General features: G+C 37.3%; 1 protein-coding gene and 1 pseudogene across 1 annotated transcript in view; one reads left to right on the top strand and one right to left on the bottom strand.

Moving 5' to 3' along the window:
• Window positions 1–19,586, bottom strand: part of LAMA2 (laminin subunit alpha 2) — a 656,337-nt gene that overhangs the window by 599,656 nt on the left and 37,095 nt on the right. The window lies entirely within an intron of this gene.
• LOC116471950 (mesoderm-specific transcript homolog protein-like) lies at window positions 18,184–19,158 on the top strand (annotated as a pseudogene).

Below are 19,586 nucleotides of genomic sequence, written 5' to 3'. Positions count from 1 at the left end.
TCGCTTGGATTTTTCTAGCCTTAACCTCCCCAAGACCACCCGTATCCCATTCTCAATTTCAGCTAATGACCTGGCTTTCTAGTTCATAGCAAGAATTTAGGCTACCTACACAGGCTCTTTTAACTTCCCATCCCTTCATCTCTGTATTTTTTATGGCTACATCAACTCTCACCTCCTTTCTTATAGTCTCAAAAGATCTTTTCTTTCTCCTCCTTAGGGCTAATTCTGTCACCTATATTTCAAATCTGAGTCATTTCTGCTTCCCTAAAAACCTTGCTGAGCTATTTATCATCTCCCTTCCATTTTAGCTTCTCACTCTTTGCAATTTCTGCTCATATTATAGTGATACTTAAGCCTCTCCCTTTATAACACTGTAACTGTCCTCAGGCCTGCATCTCCCTCTATGTCCCACAATCTCTGTCCCTCTTTGCCTTCCCAACCAAGGTCAAAACCAAAAAAATATGTAACAACCACAGTCTCACATCCTCACTTTAAATTCATGCTCTTCTTTTTCAATAATGTTTATCTCTCAGGTTGTAAAAGTAATAAATGCTTATTAGGTAGAATAAATATAATTTTTAAAAATCACACACAATCTCATCTGAGATAAAACTTGTTAACCTCATGATTGAATTACTTCCAACCTCTTTCTTGTGTATTATATTCACATATATGGATTGAGAGTAGAATTATAAAATTGGGATCACACTGAATATACAAGTTAAAAATGTGGCTTTTCCCACTCAACAGTACATTGAAAGCACTTTTCAATGTCATTAGATTTCATTGTTTATTTCACTCTTCTCATAGATGGAAACATAAATAGCAATTCATTTTCATGAAAGAGTTGACCCTTGAGCTTAGTCTTAAAAACGGAAAACGTTGAGGCCTCAGAAAATCATTTATGCAAATGAAGCATAAAGAAGTCAATGTGCAAACCTGGTAGTTAAAATACTTCAGCAGTCTTATTTCTTTATGTTTCTTTCTTCACACTGTACTAAAAAGTTCTATTCTATCTTTGTATCCTCACCCCTGGCATACCATTTGGTACAGAATAGATACCTAATTAAAGATTAGTGAACAAATGAATAAACAAGGTGATGTGTTTGCAATTAGAAAAGCTATCTGTGATATAGCACTTTACTTTTGAGCTAGATGTCAAACAGTTAACAAGCTACAAGTGCAGACCACTAAGTTAATATTCAATGCCCATGAATTAGGGGAAAAATATAAATCATAATTTCATTTACCATTTTTCCTTTGGTTTAACAGTATATCTCTCAACCTTCTTAAATAGATTAATTGTGATATTCAATGAGACCTACTTATCAAATGTTAGCAGAGAATCATCAATAAGAAAACCTAAACTTGCAGCAATTTACAACCTTAGAACTAAAATATGGAAATGTTCCAACTGGACGCTGGTTCATAGATAAAGAAAAAGAAAAATGAGTATAATCATTCAAACTTTTCACTTCTATTATCATCCAATCCTTTTTCAAATCAAGAAGTATTGACTATATAAATGGAGGTCACATACATTAAAAAGTTGAGGATTTGAGTAATGGCCTATTTGGCGGTACAGATAGTCCTCGATTTACAATGGTTGAACTTGGTAATTTTCGATTTTGTGATAGTGCCAAAGCAATACATAGTCAATATAAATCATACTTCAAATTTTGAATTTTGACATTTTTCCAGGCTCGTGATATGAAGCACATTTCTCTCTGTGATGCTGGGCAGGGGCAGCGAGCTGAGGATCCCAGTCCACCACATGTTCATGAGGGTGAACCACCAATGCTCCACAGTGTACTGTGTTGCCAGGGAATTTTGTCCAGCTGTGGGCTAATGTGAGTGTTCTGAGTATGTTAAAGGTAGGCTGGGCTAAACTATGATGTTCAGTAGGTTAGGTGTCTTAAATGCAATTCGGCTTAAGATATCTTCAACTTAAGTTTTTTTTAATCTTTTGTATTTGGTTTTTATTGCTGTGTAATAAATTATCACAAACGTAGTGACTGAAAACAACATTCATTGATAATCACAGTTCCTGTCGACCTAGAAAGGCTGCAGTCTCCGTGTTAGCTCAGCTGTGCTTTCTTGCTGATTATCAATCCAGTGCTGCTCTCAGCTTCTAGAGGCCTCCTGAGCCTCTTGCTCTGTGGCCCTCTCACAACATGATTGTTCGCTTCTTCAAGAGCAGGAAAAGCTCTCTGAGAACTAGACACTCTTTTAGGAGTTCACTTGATTAAGTTGGGTGCCCTCAGCATAATCTTCCTTTTGAGTAGCTCGAAGAAAACTAATTAGGGACCTGAGTTATATCCGAATTATATCTTCTACTTTGTCGTAAAATGCTACCTAATCATGGGAATGATGTCCCATCATATTCACAGGCTCCAATCACACTCAACAGGAGGGGATCATATAGGATGTGTACCCCAGACGTTGTGAATCTTGAGGGTCATCTTAGAATCTTCCTACCACAAATGTGATAGGACTTTGTGTATACACAAAGTCCTCAAACAGAGAAGTCATTTAAAAAGCAACCACAACTTTAAAGTCACCAAGTCCAAATATTTCATCTACATGCCATTATTAAAACTTATAATAAACATTATTTTTATTCTGTGAAAATTAATCTGGTATTTAAGTTCAAGCTATTGAAATAACTGCTCTTGGTAAAATGCTTATCCCTTGGCACCTGGATTTTATGACAGATAGAAGGAGAATGAAATAAGAAAAAGCAGCTGTTCTTCACTCCCTGCTGTATTTGAGTGACACAGATCAGTTGGATTAGCAGACAAGCTGGTGGGTGAGTCCGATGGCAACTACACTGATTAAAAAGTCCAGAACTGAGAAGTTTGGTACAACAAATGCATCTTACTGACAAACTTTTTCATAAGTCAAGGTTTTGAAAATTTTAACAGATGGTCACCAGAGGAAAAAGGCATAATTAAATCTACTAAAATGCATTTTTAATCAAAATGTTTAGGCAAGTGAGGCACACTCATGACTATACTTCTTCTTACTGATATTTTCTCAGATATTTGAAAACAACTGGTATATCTTTTCTGAGCCTCCTCTTCTATATGATAAATATTTGCCATCACCCCAGCCGTTCCTCAAATGCCATGATGTAACAAACCTTCAGAGCTACCTCCATTCTTTCTCCAAAATGATATAGGATGTGTGACCCTACCCAAATCTCATATTGAAATGTAATCTCCAATGTTAGGGGAGGGGCCTGGTGGGAGATGATTGGATAATGGGGGCTGATTTCTCATAAATGGTTTAGCACCATCCCCCTTGGAACTGTCCTCATGACAGTGAGTTCTCATGAGGTCATTTTAAAGTATGTAGCACCTTCCCACTCTCTCTTTCTCCTGTTTATGCAATGTGGCGTGCCTGCTCCCCCTTAACCTTCTGCCATGGTTGGAAGCTTCCTGAGGCCTCCCCAGAGGCAGATGCTATTGTGCTTCCTGTACAGCCTGTAGAATCTAGAACCACTTAATCGTCTTTTTTCTTTTCTTTCTTTCTTTCTTTCTTTCTTTTTTTTTTTTTTTTTTTTTGTACTTTTAGCAGAGACCAGGTTTTATCATGTTGGCCAGGCTGGTCTCAAACTCCTGACATCATGATCTGCTCACCTCGGCCTCCCAAAATCCTGGGATTACAGGCATGAGCCACCGCATCTGGCCTTAATCATCTTTTCTTTAGAAATTATCCAGTCTTTGGGATTTTAGCAATGCAAGAATGGACTAACACAAAAAGTAATTGCTTTTCTATATCCCTCTGAAGTCTGGCACCTGAGGTTTATATTTTCCAGATTTAACCTAGCAAACAGAAGATGGATCAGGCCTATCATCTTTCTTATTTTAGATGAGCATTTTGCAAACTTTGGGGTGAACATAAGAAGTCCTGATAAAAATGTAAATATCTAAACCCAAGTCCAAAATTAATTCATTTAATCTAGGTAGGGTACCTTAACTTTGCATTGTCAGCATCCTTTGTGATTTGTACTCAGGTGAACCATAGACTATTCTTTGAGAAACCATGTCTATTCATATCGTTTAAGGTCCCATTCGCTTTTTCCTCTATCACAATACCAACAGCTAATGAACTTTCTGTCCACTACGCCCCCTAAGATTATAGACATTAGTTCCTACAAAGTATTAGATTGTCAGGTTTTGGAGAACAAATCTCCAGTAGACAGTATATCACAATTAATTGCATCATAACAGATGTATCACTCCAACCGTTGAAAATCTTTTCAGATCTTGATTTCCTCATACATATATGTACCAAATGAGCTTGCTGCCATGAATACATCTTATAAGTGATCTCTCTAAATCTTTATTAATGAGAATTGCTCCTTCTTAATAAAGTACCTCCTATCTGAAGGGCCTACTATGGTATTCTCACAAGGCAGACATTTTTCTTCTCCATCTGTGCCAAATAATTTTGCTGTGTTTTCTTGTACATTATCCATGGGTAGCATTTGGTGATTTCTTTTTAATATTATTTCCACTAGTTTTCTCTGATAAGTTAGCAAACGGAAAAAAACTTCGAAAAGTCTCATTGTTCCTAGGTCATTTTCAAAAATATATGGATGATGGTCATGCAAGGTGGCTCACGCCTATAATTTCAGCATATTGAGAAGCCAAGTCAGGAGAATTGCTGGAGGCACCGAAGTTCAAGATCAGCTTGGGCAACACAGCAAAACCCTGTCTCTTCCAAAAAAAAAAGTACAATAACTAACTGGGTGTGGTGGTGCATGCTGGTAGTCACAGCCACTCAGAAGGCTGAGGCATGAGAATTGCTTGAGTCTGGGAGGTGGAGGCTCCAGTGAGCCGTAATTGCACCACAGCACCCCAGCTGGTTAACAGAGCAAGACTGACTCTCTCTCTCTCTCTCTCTCTCTCTGTGTGTGTGTATATATATACACGCACTCTCTCTGTGTATTTATACATGCATATATGTATATATACAAACAGAGAGAGAGAGAGAGACAGTCTTCTTGTGCGTGTGTGTTTATATATATATACACACACAAGACCACAAAGAAAATAATTGTTAATTCCAAAAAGTAGAAGTTGCCCGAGACATGGTTTTTGATCACACAGAAATAAAACTTATATGTCTTAAAAAATAGCATATGTTCAAAATAAAGAAGAAAAAGCAATGATTTTAGAGCACATAGAACTGATGACAATGAAAGTCTTATAGAGGACATCTGAGAAAATCTTGCACAGATGGTGCTCTTCCTCACTGAGACTACAATTGGAGCAGTCACACTGCCCACAGGCTCTCAAACAATACCTCAGCTCCCACACTTTTCGGTTACCCCTGCCACCCCAAATGAGTTCCCTTTGGTAAGTACTTAAGGCTGAACTGCAACTGAGGCAGGTACCAACGGAATTGATAACTTCCCAGCATGCTCTACAATTCACAGATTAAATACGTAAGTGATTTTAAAATGTCATCCAAAATAAGACTACATATTAACAATTCCATTAAGACCTACCTTTCTCAGCTAAACTTTTTTTTTTATTCTACAGAAGCATCAACTAGAAGAAAACTGCCATCTCCAGTGTACACAACAACAACAAAAATGTTTTAATCTCCATGACAACAGTGTTCAGACCCACATACAAATACTTTTAGAATCTATTTAAATGAGCCAATTCATAGTTTTAAAAAAGTAAATAAAAAGGACATTAATTTATTCAGCATTTCTGGCGTCTGTCCATCTTTTTTTGCTTTTCCTTTTGAGCTCAACTGGAAGAAAGAGATTTCGGTAGTCTTCAATGGGAAGACCAGAGAAATTTCAATAAACAGTAACTTAACTACAATAGAACACTTTTTAAGTGTTTTTAAAGTGATCTGGTGATGTACTGTTATTTTAAAAGCTCTTGAGTAAAAAATCTCCATTTATAAAGATTTTTTTTCAAATTTCTCCTAAAAGAACTCAATAAAAAATAAAAGGGGAAATATAATAGGATGATGGAAAAAACACAAAAGTTATGGCTATGAAAAAAGCTTAATGTCCAAAACAGAGCTTGAATAAGTAGAGCTGTGCAAGTAGAAGTCAAGAGAAGGTCATACTATTTGTGCTTCCGTTGTTTAGTTTGCTTTTACTCATATATCTTTGAATTGTTTTCTGAGCTTGTTTTAATGAGATTGCTTTTGGCTGCTCTTTTGTGGTGGAGCATTTTGAACACAGCTAAATTTAGACAGTGTTATCTAAAGATCCTCTTTTCAAGCTAAGATTAATGCAGGCCCACATTGTCCCCCTGCATCTTCTACTTCTGAACTTCTCAGTGATGGAGGTCTATTACTGAGGTCTCAGTGATGACCTCTAACTGCACGGTGCATTTGAAAAACCACCATCGGTAGATAACAACTCGCTGGGCACAGAGAACGAAATTACTTTGGACCACGTGAGAATAGATTTAATGGTGTATGTTGTTAATGAAAATCATCATCATATTTGTCACTTATATATTTACCATCTCCATTATTTTTATTTTTTAGTTCTAAGCACATCTATTTTTTCCAGAATGTCATTTATTTTTTTTGTTTCTGAACCTTGAAAATTGTATTTTAAAAATATTTTTAACTGAATGTAAGAGAAGCAAAAAAGTAGTGAAATACAAAGTTAAATGTCACAGTCAAGGTAATCAAACTAAGTGAGGGTTCATGGAATACTCACTAAAATCATGATTAGTTTATTGAATTAATTGGATTGATTGATTCATTCATTCAACAAACATCCTCCTTATCCCAGACCCATTTTTCAAAAGCCTTCAGATTGTCCCTTCTAACACAAGCTTTGATTATGTATTTTCCTTTCCAAGAGCCACAATGAACCTCCCCCACCTCATTCTACTTACTTCTATTTCCCCAGCACCTAACATTGTATGGCTGGTAACCAATAGACAATCAGTCAGTGTTTGTTGAATGTTCGAAATAAAGTCATTTAGTGTAAATGCTCCTCCTAACTGTGAAGGCTTTCCATTGACTTGCTCCACTCCAGCAAGCCTTATTTTATTTTTTCAACTATTGACCAAAGAATACCCTCTGCTCAGACAAGTTCTTAAAAGCCCCATGCTTATTCCACATCATTGCTCTTAACTTCTTCCTTTATGGAATATATGGTTCTGTACCCCTACAAATGCTATACATCTCTTCTCATTCATAATTAAACTAATATTCTGCTTATCAAAACTTTCTTATTTAAAAAAAATTTTTTTTGGGACAGGCTCTTGCTCTGTCACCCAGCCTGGAGCACAGTGGCATGACCTCAGCACGCTGCAGCCTGGAACTCCTGGGCTCATGCAATCCTCCCACTTCAGCCTTTGGAGTAGGTGGGACTACAGGTGTGTACCACCATGCTCAGCTAATTTTGTTTCTTTTTTTGTAGAGACAAGGTATTGTGCTACCCAGGCTGGCCTTGAACTTCTGAGCTCAAGCGATTCTCTCACCCTGGCCTCTAGAAGTGCTGGGATCACAGGTGTGAGCTACCACGCCCAGCCTTATCAAACCTTTCATTCCATGGCTTTCAGGTCATATTTCAGGATATGGAACTCTTTGTTTCAGTCATTGGAGGTAAACAAAATATTTACCATAAAAATATGATATAATCCTTATTCACTCATGAATGCATTACTCATTTATTCTCTCACTAGTATTTATTCCTTCCAACAAATATTTATTAGGTGTCTGCAATGTACCAGACAATGTGGAAGCACTATAGAGGGAAAGATGGTAAGAAAAACAGAAATAGTTTTTGCCCTCTTAAAGCTTATAATAAAGAAGGAAGGGACATGAATCAACTCATTCAATGGGTCAATAATTATAATTGCAATTATACTGAAAAAATAGTATCCCTAATAAAGGGATATGATCTAGTTTTTGGGTGGGGTGTGGTGGTCTAGGGAGACAGTCTGATGAGATTCCCCTAAGGAAGTAACATTTGACTTGCAGTTTGAAAATTCAGCAGGGTAAGTGGAGGTGAAGGAAGTAGTAGGAAGACTCAGCGATAAGGGCTTTTTAAGGCAGTAGAAGGAACAGAACACATTCAGAAAACCAAAAAAAAAAAAAATCCATTATAAACGAAACATAACTTGAAAAATTGAGGCAAAATCATGATGAGCAGGAATGGCAGAACATTTTTGGTCTTTTTTTGTAAAGGAAACATGGTAGACCACTGTAAACTTTTGGATCACATTTGGACTCAAACTTTTGGATCATCACTCTGGATGCAGTGAAGGGATCAGATTGGAGTGGGCAAGAAAGAAGAAAGAAAGTTTTTCTAGAAGGCAATGGTGGGGCTTACTCAGAGCACTCAGGGAGAACCAGGAAAGGCAACTTAATCTGCCTAGGAGAGATTCTTGTTTCTTAGATAATTAGCTTAAGCTAATTATTTTACAAGAAGTATACATCAGCCAATAAGATAATAAAGAGATGCCTATTCCAGTCTCTACTCAAGCTCCTTGAGCATCTGCTTCTTATTGACTCTCCTGTTCCTCTCTGCCATTGAAAATGACCCTACATTTTGGACTCTGCTTACCTACTTGTAACCACCTATAGGTCTTTCATCTTTGGGTGGGATTCCTGGATGTTAAAATCTTTTCTGTCTCCTTTAAAAATATCTATGCAATTAATCTTTTATTTATTATAACTTCTGTGCTATGTGTCAGATACTTTGTTAAGCAAAAAGAAAGTACATGAATTGGAAGCTGTTGCATTCCTTATGAAACTTCAAGTCAAGTGAAGGTAAATATGTTATAAATTCATGCTTTCATTCAACATGTATTTATCAAATGGCTACTATGTATCAAGCATTGGGATGAAAAAAAAAAGGAAATTCTTGGTCTTGTGGTGCTTTCCTCCAGGACAAACTGTAATACATTATGACAAAGTCTATCGTGGACACAAGAACAAAAAATTGTTAATATCAGAAGGATGGAAGAGTATCCATTTTCATGAAAAGGCAACAATTTTGTTGAGTCTTAAAGGATGAAAAGGAGTTTGCCAAGCAAAATTGTGGAGGAAAGCCCTTCTAGACTAGGTGATAAACGTGTGAACCTGCGTTGGAATTGAAGAGAAATGAAAAGTTGCAGAACCTTTGATTTTTTGGAAATTCACTCTGGACTGAGGGTAAGCTGAATAACTGCTCAAAATAAGAGAAAGCAAAAAGATGAGTTAGAAGTCAGTAGTGAAAGTCTAAGTGGAAAGTATTGAAGCTTTGTCTCTGAAGAGGTAACAACAGTGCAGAAGGAGGGAAATGAGTGAAGTCATTGTTAGGTGTTTGGATCAAGCAACAGGGATCATTAACTAAGATTAAGACTATCAACATGGAGTAGGTTTGGCAGCCAAGATGATAGAATTCTATCCTTTTTGCTGGCTTCCATTCTTTTGGTCACTCTTAAATGTTGGTACTCCCGGGACCTTCCCTTCATTTCTGATTACAAACTGATGTCCACAAACAATCAAAACCAAGCAAAAATTAACAAAACATAAGTAAGAGAAAGAATATTTCTCAGAAGGACATCCTTTGAGAAGTATGATTGTATATTTTAACATCAAATGCTTTGACTCTTCCCTCATGGGATCTAGGCATTGAATTCATAGTCAACAGGGGAGACAGATGTGGTAAAGTTCAGGTCCTTGTGCTAGATTAAAAAAAAAATCTTATGTTTGCCTGGCAGCTTCTCTATATACTAACTGGTGGCTGAAACTAACTCCTATAACTACTCTGTCTAAAACATGGGACAATAAAAACTTTTTTATAAGGTTGTGGTGAGATCATATAAAATAATTCATGCAAACAGTGTCTAGCACTCTAAGAACCTCATAAAACATTAGTTATACAAAAAAAGAATAAATACCGTATGCTGTGAACTATTCTAACTACTTTCTACTGACTATTTCATTTCATCTTCACAATCAGTCAGGGAGGTAGATACTCTTACTATTATTAATATCACTGTCTTCCTCATTGTTACAGATAAGGGGACTGAGGCACTGAGAGTTTAAATGGCTTACCTAAAGCTAAATACCTTGTAAGTGGTGAAGTTGTAATTAGAATACAGGCAGCCTGGCTAAAAAGTCAGAAATATTAATCCCAGCACAGATATATGGAAAGTAAGCAACACACTCCAAAATGACCAATGGGTCAAAGAAGAAATCCAAAGAGAAATCAAAAGTATCTTTAGACAAATGAAAATAACAATACAACACACCAAAACTTCCGGGATGCAGCAAAAGACGTTCTAAGAGGGAAGTTTACATTGATAAATGCCTATATTTAAAAAAAAGATCTCAAATGAACAACTTAACTTTACACCTCAAGGAAATAGGAAAAAAAAACTAAGACAAAGAAAAGGGAAGGGAATAATACATATTAGAGCATAAATAAATGAAATAGTGACTAGAAAGAGAGTAGAAAAGATCAATATAACTAAGAGTTGTTTTTTAAAGATAAACAAAATTGACAAACCTTCAGCCAAACCAAGAAAAAAGGAATGAGGATTCAACTAAATAAAATTATAAATTAAAGAGGAGACATTGCAACAGAAATAAAAAAGGATCATAGAGACTGCTATAAACAATTATACACCAATAAATACAATAATCTACAAGAAGTTGATAAAGGCTAGACACATAGAATCTGTCAAGACTGAATGATGAAGAAATAGAAAATCTGAACAAATTTGGATAATGAGTACCCAATAATGAGTAAGAAGAATAAATCAGAAAAAAATCTCCCAATAAAGAAAAGTCCAAGACCAGACACTTGGAGGGAACACTTCCAATCTCATTATATGAGGTCACTATTACACAATGCTAACCCAGATAAGGACACTACAAATAAAGAAAATTACAGGCCAATATCTCTGAAGAACACAGATATAAAAATCCTCAAAAAAATACTAGCAAATCAAATTCAACAGCATATCAAAAGGAACATCACCATGATTAAGAGGGATTTATCCTTGGAATAAATGGATAATTCAACATACATGAGTCGATAAATGTTATATAGTATCCTCAATTGTGCTTTGTTTCACTTTTCATGGTTTCAGTTACCTGTACTCAATCATGGTCTGAAAATATTAAATGGAAAATTTCAGAAAAACAATTCAAAAGTTTTGAACTGTGCATTTTGAGTAGCAGGATGAAATCTTACACTGTCCTGTTTCTTCCCACCCAGGAGATGAACCATTCCTTTTTCCAGGGTATCCAAACTGTATCACAACCGACCTGTTGGACATTGACATCATATGCACCTGGCATCCAACCATCAACATTGTCATAGCTCCTTACTCAAGGGTCGCTCAAAGCAGGTGGTCTTCCTTCTGATGCATCATCAGAAAATCAATAATAACCTAATTTTATGTTACAATGCCTGTGTCGTTCACCATATTTCATCTAATCATGGTGGCATTTTATCATCTCACATCATCACAAGAAGAAAGATGAGTATAATACAATAAGATATTTTGAGAGGGAGTGAGAGAGACAACATTCACATAACTCTTATTATAGTATATTGTTATAATTGCTCTATTGTTGTTAATTTCTCACTGTGCCTAACATAAATTAAACTTTTTCATAGGTATATACATAGAATAAAAAGCATACTATATGTAGGTGTCAGTACAATCTGCAGTTTCAGACATCCTCTGGGGGTCCTGGAATGTATCCCCCATGCATAAAGGGGAACTACTGTATACCACTTTCACAGAATAAAGGATAAAAATCATATTATCATCTCAGATGCAGAAAAAGCATTTGATAAAATTCAACATCCTGTCATGATAAAAGCTCCCAACAAATTAGGTATAGAAAGAATGTATCTGAACATAATAAAGAAGATATATGACAAGTCCACAGCTGATATCATACTGAATAGTGAAAAGTTGAAAGCTTTTCTGAGATTAGGAATAAGATAAGGGTGCTGTATTAGTCAGTTTTCACAAGGCTATAAAGAACTGCCCGAAACTGGGTGATTTATAAAGGAAAAAGTTTTAACTGAATCACAGTTCAGCACAGCTGGGGAGACCTCAGGAAGCTTACAACCGTGGCAGAAGGCCAAGGGGAAGCAAGACACCTTCTTCACAAGGCAGCAGGAAGAAGAAGTGACAAAGGAAGGGGGAAGAGCCCCTTATAAAACTATCAGAGCTCATGAGAACTCACTATCACAAGAACAGCATGGGGGAAGCTGGCCTCCATGATTCAATTACCTTCATCTGGTTTCCTTTGACATTTGGGGATTATGGGGATGATGAGGGTTACAACTGAAGATGAGATTTGGATGGGGACATAAAGCCTAACCTTATCAGGTGCCCAATCTTACCACTACCAATCAACATAGTACTATGAGTCCTAGCCAGAGCAATTAGGCAAGAAAAAGAAATAACATTCATCTGAATTGGAAAGGAAGAAGGTAAACTGTCTCTGTCTGCAGATGAGATGATCTTATATGAAGGAAACCTTAAACTCCATCTAAAGTGCTATTAGAAGCTAATAAATTCAATAAAGTTGCAGGATACAAAATCAACATATGAAAATCAGTTGTGCATCTATATTAACAACAAATTATCCAAAAAAGAATTAAGTACCCAAAGGATTATAAATCATGCTACTATAAAGACACATGTACATGTATGTTTACTGTGGCACTATTCACAATAGCAAAGGCTTGGAACCAACCAAAATGTCCATCAATAATAGACTGGATAAAGAAAATGTGGCACATATACACCATGGAATACTATGCAGTCATAAAAAGATGAGTTTATGCCCTTTGCAGGGACATGGATGAAGCTGGAAACCATCATTCTCAGCAAAATATCACAAGGACAGAAAACCAAACACTGTATGTTCTCACTCATAAGTGGGAGTTGAACAATGAGAACACATGGACACAGGGAAGGGAACATTACACACCGGGGTCTGTTGGAGGGTGTGGGGCTGGGGGAGGGATAGTGTTAGGAGAAATACCTAATGTAAATGATGAGTTGATGGGTGCGGCAAACCAACATGGCACATGTATACCTATGTAACAAACCTGCACATTGTGCACATGTACCCTAGAACTCAAACTATAATAATAAGAAGAAACCAAAGCAATAGCATCAAAAATAATGAAATATATATGAATAAATTTAAACAAGGAGGTGAAAGATCTGTACACTGAAAACTATAAGACATTGAAGAAAGAAATGGAAGAAGACATAAATAAATGGAAAGATTTTCTGTGTTCATGAATTGGAAGAACTAATATTGTTAAAATGTCCACATTACCCAAAATGATCTACAGAGTCAATGCAGTCACTCAACATTTCAATGGCAATTTTTTAGAAAATGTAGAAAAAATGGCAGGGTGTAGTGGCTTATGCCTGTAATCCCAGCACTTTGGGAGTCTGAGGTGGGTGGATTACCTGAGGTCAGGAGTTTGAGACTGGCCTGGCCAACATAGCAAAACCCCATCTCTACTAAGAAATACAAAAAAAAATTAGCTGGGCATGGTGGTGTGCACCTGTAATCTCAGCTACTCAGGAGGCTGAAGCAGGAGAATCACTTGAACCCAGGAGACGGAGGTTGCAGTGAGCTGAGATTGCATCATTGCACTCCAACTTGAGCGAAAAGAGGGAAATTCCACCTCAAAAAAAAAAAAAGAAAGAAAATGTAGAAAAAACAGTTCTGAAAAATAGAATAAGAATTTTAATAATTAAAATTCAAATGAAATCACAAATGACCCAAAATATCCAAAGCAATCTTAAGAACGAAGGACAAAACCAGAAGCATGATGGGTCCTGATTTCAAACTATATTACAAAGCCATGGTAATCAAAACAGTGTGGTAGTTGTATAAAAACAGACATATAGACCAATGAAATGGAATAGCCTAGAAATAAACCCACACATATATGGCCAACTAATCTTTGACTAGGCCATTAAAACTACACAATGGGGAACAAATAGTCTTTTCAATAAACTGTGTTGGGGAAACTAGATATCCACATGCAAAGGAATGATTTTGGGTGTTTATCTTATTCCATATACAAAAATCAACTGAAAATGGATTCAAGACTGAAATGTATGATCTGAAACAATAAAGCTTCTAAAATAAATATAAAGAAAAGGCTCCTTGCCATCAGTCTTGGTGATGATTTTTGGGGTATGACACCCGAAGCACAGGCAATGAAAGCAAAAACAAAGAAGTGTAACTGCAGCAAACTAAAAACTTCTACAGCAGAGGATACAATCAACAAAATAAAAAGGCAAGTTGTGGTATGGGATAATATATTGGCAAACCATATATATGATCAGGAGTTAATATTCAAAATATATAAGGAATTCATACAACTCAATAGCAAGAAAACACAAAATAAGCCAATTTCAAAATGGACAAAGGACCTAAACATATCTAAAAAATAGACATGTTTCCAAAAAGAGACATACAAATGGCCAACAGGTATATTAAAAAGTGTTCAACATCATTAATCATCAGGGAAATACAAATCAAAACCACAGTGAGATATCACCTCATACCTATTAGGATGTATATTATATAAAAGACAAAAGATAACGCATGTTGATGAGAAAACAGAGAAAAAGAAACCCTTCTACACTTTTGGTGGGAATGTAAATAGGCATAGCCGCTATGGAAAACAGCACAGAGCATAGAGATTCTTCAAAAAATGAAAATAGTACTACAATATGACCCAGCAATCCCACTTCTAGCTATATATTTTAAAAGGTGATATCAGTATCTCAAGGAGATATCTGCATCCACATGTTCATAGCAGCATCATTCACAACAGTCAAGATAAATAAATGGCCTAAGTATCCATCAGTGAATGAATGGATAAAGTAAATATGGTATACACACATACACAGACACACAGACACACACACAGAGACACACACACACACACACACACACAGAAAGAGAGGGAGAGAGGGAGATAGAGGAATATTATTCAGCCATAAAAGAGAAGGAAATCCTGCTATTTGCAACGACACGGATGAGCCTGAAGGGCATTGTGCTAGGTGAGATAAGCCACACACAGAAAAACAAATACAGTATGATCTCACTCACATGTGGAATCTAAAAAGTTGAACTCATAGAAGCAGAGAGTAGAATGGTGGAATGAATGGTGGTTGCCAGGAATTGGGGTAAATGGGAGGTTTGGGTCAAAGGGTACACAGTTTCAGTTACAAGATGAATAACTTCTAGGGATCTAATGTACAGAATAGTGACTATAGTCAATAATAGTGTATTGTTTACTTGGAATTTTCCAAACACAGATCTTAAATGTCCTCCATGCATAAACAAACACGCACACACAAAGTGATAACTATGTGTGGTGATACACACATTAATTAATTTGGTTGTGGTAATCATTTCACAAGGTATATGTATATTAAATCATCATGCGTATCTAGAATATATACAATTTTTACTTGTCAATTATACCTCTACAAATCTAGAAAAAATAGAAATCTTAACTCCAGGACTAGATATGTTCTTGCTTGATCCTACAGGCGGTCACCTAGAGCTCACCCTCTCATATCTGGCCTCCCTAAGGACCATTTTCCTACACTATTCATGTTCCATATCAATTTCTCCTTCTTTTTAGGGTGTATAGTGAAATTTAGAACTTAATTATTTGCTCTGTTATGCTTCTCTGTAATATATGTAAGTCTTGTCTTGAGCATAAACTCTTCAGGCAGGAATTATATCCCATATCTGGTATTCTGTTTAGTAACAGTTTAAGGTTTGAGTATCAGTAAGCTTTGAGTAAACACTTGTTGAGTGATTGATTCTGAAGCTCTAAGGCATTACTAGTGGAAGAAACTACTGGAGAGATTTGCATAAGGCCTGGCCACTCCTACTGAAGATTTCTTATTAGCAAAAGTGCAGTCAATGACCCAGAGCTCCACTTGTGAGAAAATTGCTTCAGGGCTCACAACAGAAAAGACATAGCCCTTGCAATGTGTGATGAAGAATGACTCAGTCTTGTTCTCTTGACTGTTGCTGTGAAGATTACATTTACAGTAAAAATAGGGGCATATTTTAATATTATTTTGTAGAATAAAAAGTTGTGAGAGTTTTTTTTCCTTTTATTATTCAAGGCTAGGATAATGTCAAAGAATATTTATGGACTTTGATACATATACAGAAAAGAAGGATTGGTGCTTTTAAAGCAGTTGGAGAAAAATATAATGAATGATCATTACTTTTAAAACAAAATAATGGAGTTAAATTAAAAGAATAAGAATAGATTTTACAGTAACAGTCCCAGTGGAAAGAGTTTAAAAGTAACAATTCTGTAATGTAATTTTTATTTGTTTAAATTGTTTAAAAACTGAAGTCACAAAGAAATGCTTGAAAGCCAAACGAAATTAGTCAGAGAAAAGAGTAAAAGTGGATCTTAGAAAAAATAATTTTGAATAAGATTATTTGAAAGACTCTGACTAGACATGTTCTTGCCTGATCTCACAAGCTGTGACCCAGAGTTCACCCTTTGATACATACTATTCTCCTGTACTATTCATGTCCTGTAAGGATTTCTCCTTTTCTCAGTTCATTTCTCAGATATTTATGTTTTTTAATTTAATAACTATTTTACTGGCAACATTTGCCTCGTTGTGACTTCTGAAGAAAAAAGCAGTAGTTTTAAAATAAAATGTAACCTTAATTTCATTCATTCAGATATTCAACATTAAGCTATTTGCTAGGCATTATGCAAAAGAATTTTCAATAATATGGAACTGAAAGAAGACCATTTACTGCCTGAAAAGTACTAGAAATGGCCACTGCAAAGTGTGATGAGAACTAAAATAAAGACTCAAAGTCCTTTGGGAATTCATTTATTTAGTTATTTTTTAAACAATTTCACAGAACTTTTATTTACCCGTATCCTTTATGATAAATTTCTTTTGTTTGAAGAATTTATGAATACCTTGTAAGCTATAATGAGACATGTTAGTTATATTTAAGACAAAAATGGTCCAATTGCTAAAATCTGGCTTACTTATAAGTAATTGCCTTTCTTTGTTCCTTTGGGAGGAAGGTATTTCTTGTCCCTTTTTTTTTTTTTGCAGAGATCCAGAAAAGGCCTCATAGAGATACTGGCATTTGAACTGTTACTTAAGGATAGGTAGCACTTAGACAGGACTAGCAGAGAGCATCCTAGAATCATAGGAACAGAAAAGCGAACGCGTTAGAAAGTGTGTGTGTACATGTAGGGAAACCGTGGGTGTTTTAAAAGGAAGTTGCGATGCACACTGTGATGGTCTTGAAAGCCAGTGAAGATAACAGGGAAATATTGAAAGATTTTCATAAGGAATTTATATAATTAGACTTCTATTTCAGAAAGATTAATATGATAGTGATGTAGAATAATCGGAGGGAGAAGAGACTTTGAGTAGAGAAATCAATTAAGGGATCATATCAGTCAGGACAGCCTAGGATGCTGTATAACTGCAGACTCCAAAGTCTCTGTGGATTAAACTAACAAAGATAGCAAGGACGTGTATTTCTTGCTCATGCTCCGTGTACATTTTGGGCCCATGTGTGAAGGGTGGGGGGAGCTGATCTATATATTCTACACTCAGGCATCCATCTGGAAGATCATCTGTCTCTATAGCATGGCGAATTATGCACTGGCTTGTAAAACTCGTACTCAATCTAAGAGTAACGCATGTCAGTTCTGTTCACATTTCATTGACTGTGTCTATGCCTAATTTCAGGGGTGAGCAAATGTAATCCTACTATATGCCCAAAAGGAGAGTAACTGGAATATCTATGAATATTTCAATCACCTCAAGAGGCAGTTGCAATGGTTTAGTCAATGAGGGTGTAAGCAGTAGGAATGAAAAGAAACAGGAAAATATAAGAAATACTTTAGAAATAGAGGCCACGGCAACCAGCACACTCGGGCACTTCCCTTGTGGCAGTCGCGCCTAGCAAACGCAGTGCCGCCGTGCACGCCAGAGTGGCTGTAGCTGCCGGGCGCGGCGCCGCCCTGTGCGCGCTGTGGGCTGCTGATTGAGACCCCGCTGCCGGCCGGCCCTGCAGGGCTGCGGGCGCCCCGGCGCCCCGTGCTCTGCAATGCTGCGGCTGGCAGCATGGGATAACGCCGCTGTGCGCAGAGATGGTCTCCGCAGGATGAGGGAGTGGTGGGTCTAGGTGGGTCTGTGGGCAGTGCTCCTGCTTGCTGCGTTCCTGCACATCCCACTCACTGAGCTCTCACCTGATCTTCACTCATGCAAGTCTTCAGGCAGGTTTTTCACTTACAAGGGACTGCGTATCTTCTACCAAGACTCTGTGGGTGTGGTTGGAAGTCAGGAGACAGTTGTGGTTTTACACGTTTTCCAACATCCAGCTACGATTGGTACAAGATTTGGGAAGCTCTGACCTTGAGGTTTCATCGGGTGATTGCCCTTGATTTCTTAGGTGTTGGCTTCAGTGACAAACCGAGACCACATCACTATTCCATATTTGAGCAGGTCAGCATCGTGGAAGCGCTTTTGCGGCATCTGGGGCTCTAGAACCGCGGAATCAAGTCTCAGGACTATGGAGATAATTGTTGCTCAGGAGCTTCTCTACAGGTACAAGCAGAATCGATCTGGTCGGCATAACATAAAGAGTCTCTGTCTGTCAAATGGAAGTATCTTTCCTGAGACTCACCGTCCACTCCTTCTCCAAAAGCTACTCAAGGATGGACGTGTGCCATCACCCATCCTCACACGACTGATGAACTTCTTTGTGTTCTCTCGAGGTCTCACGCCAGTCTTTGGGCCGTATAGTTGGCCCTCTGAGAGTGAGCTGTGGGACACGTGGGCAGGGATCCCCAGCAATGACGGGAACTTAGTCATTGACGGTCTCTTACAGTACATCAATCAGAGGAAGAAGCTCAGAAGGCGCTGGGTGGGAGCTCTTGCCTCTGTAACTATCCCCATTCATTTTATCTATGGGCCATTGCATCCTGTAAATCCCTGCCCAGACTTTTTGGAGCTGTATGGGAAAGCGCTACCGCGGTCCACAGTGTTGATTCTGGATGACCACATTAGCCACTATCCACAGCTAGAGGATGCCATTGGCTTCTTGAATGCATATATGGGCTTCATCAACTCCTTCTGAGCTAGAATGAGTAGCTTCTCTGTATTACCTCCTCGACTCCCTTATCTGTTGTGTGTTCCACTTAGGAAGAAATGCTCAAAAGAGGTCCTGGCCACCAAACACTATGCTCTCACAAAGTCCACTTTACTTAAATTGGTGAACGGTGTATAGGAAGAAGCCAGCAGGAGCTCTGACTAAGGTTGACATAATAGTCCACCTCCCATTACTTTGACAACTGATCAAATGTATGGACTTGGCTTTGTTTTTGTGTTATTAGGAAATTCTGATGAGCATTACTATTCACTGATTCAGAAAGACGTTCTTTTGCATAAAAGACTTTTTAACACTTTGGACTTCTCTGAAATACTTAGAAGTGCTCATTTCTGGCCCAACCCCAATAGGAATTCTATAGTAAGAAAAAGGAGAAGGGGACCTCCTTCCCTGTCCTT

This window comes from Hylobates moloch, unplaced genomic scaffold (assembly GCF_009828535.3).
Source record: "Hylobates moloch isolate HMO894 unplaced genomic scaffold, HMol_V3 SCAFFOLD_2, whole genome shotgun sequence".
Lineage (NCBI taxonomy): Eukaryota > Metazoa > Chordata > Mammalia > Primates > Hylobatidae > Hylobates > Hylobates moloch.
Note: the sequence above shows the minus strand (reverse complement) of the source record. Positions and strands in the feature narration are given on the sequence as shown.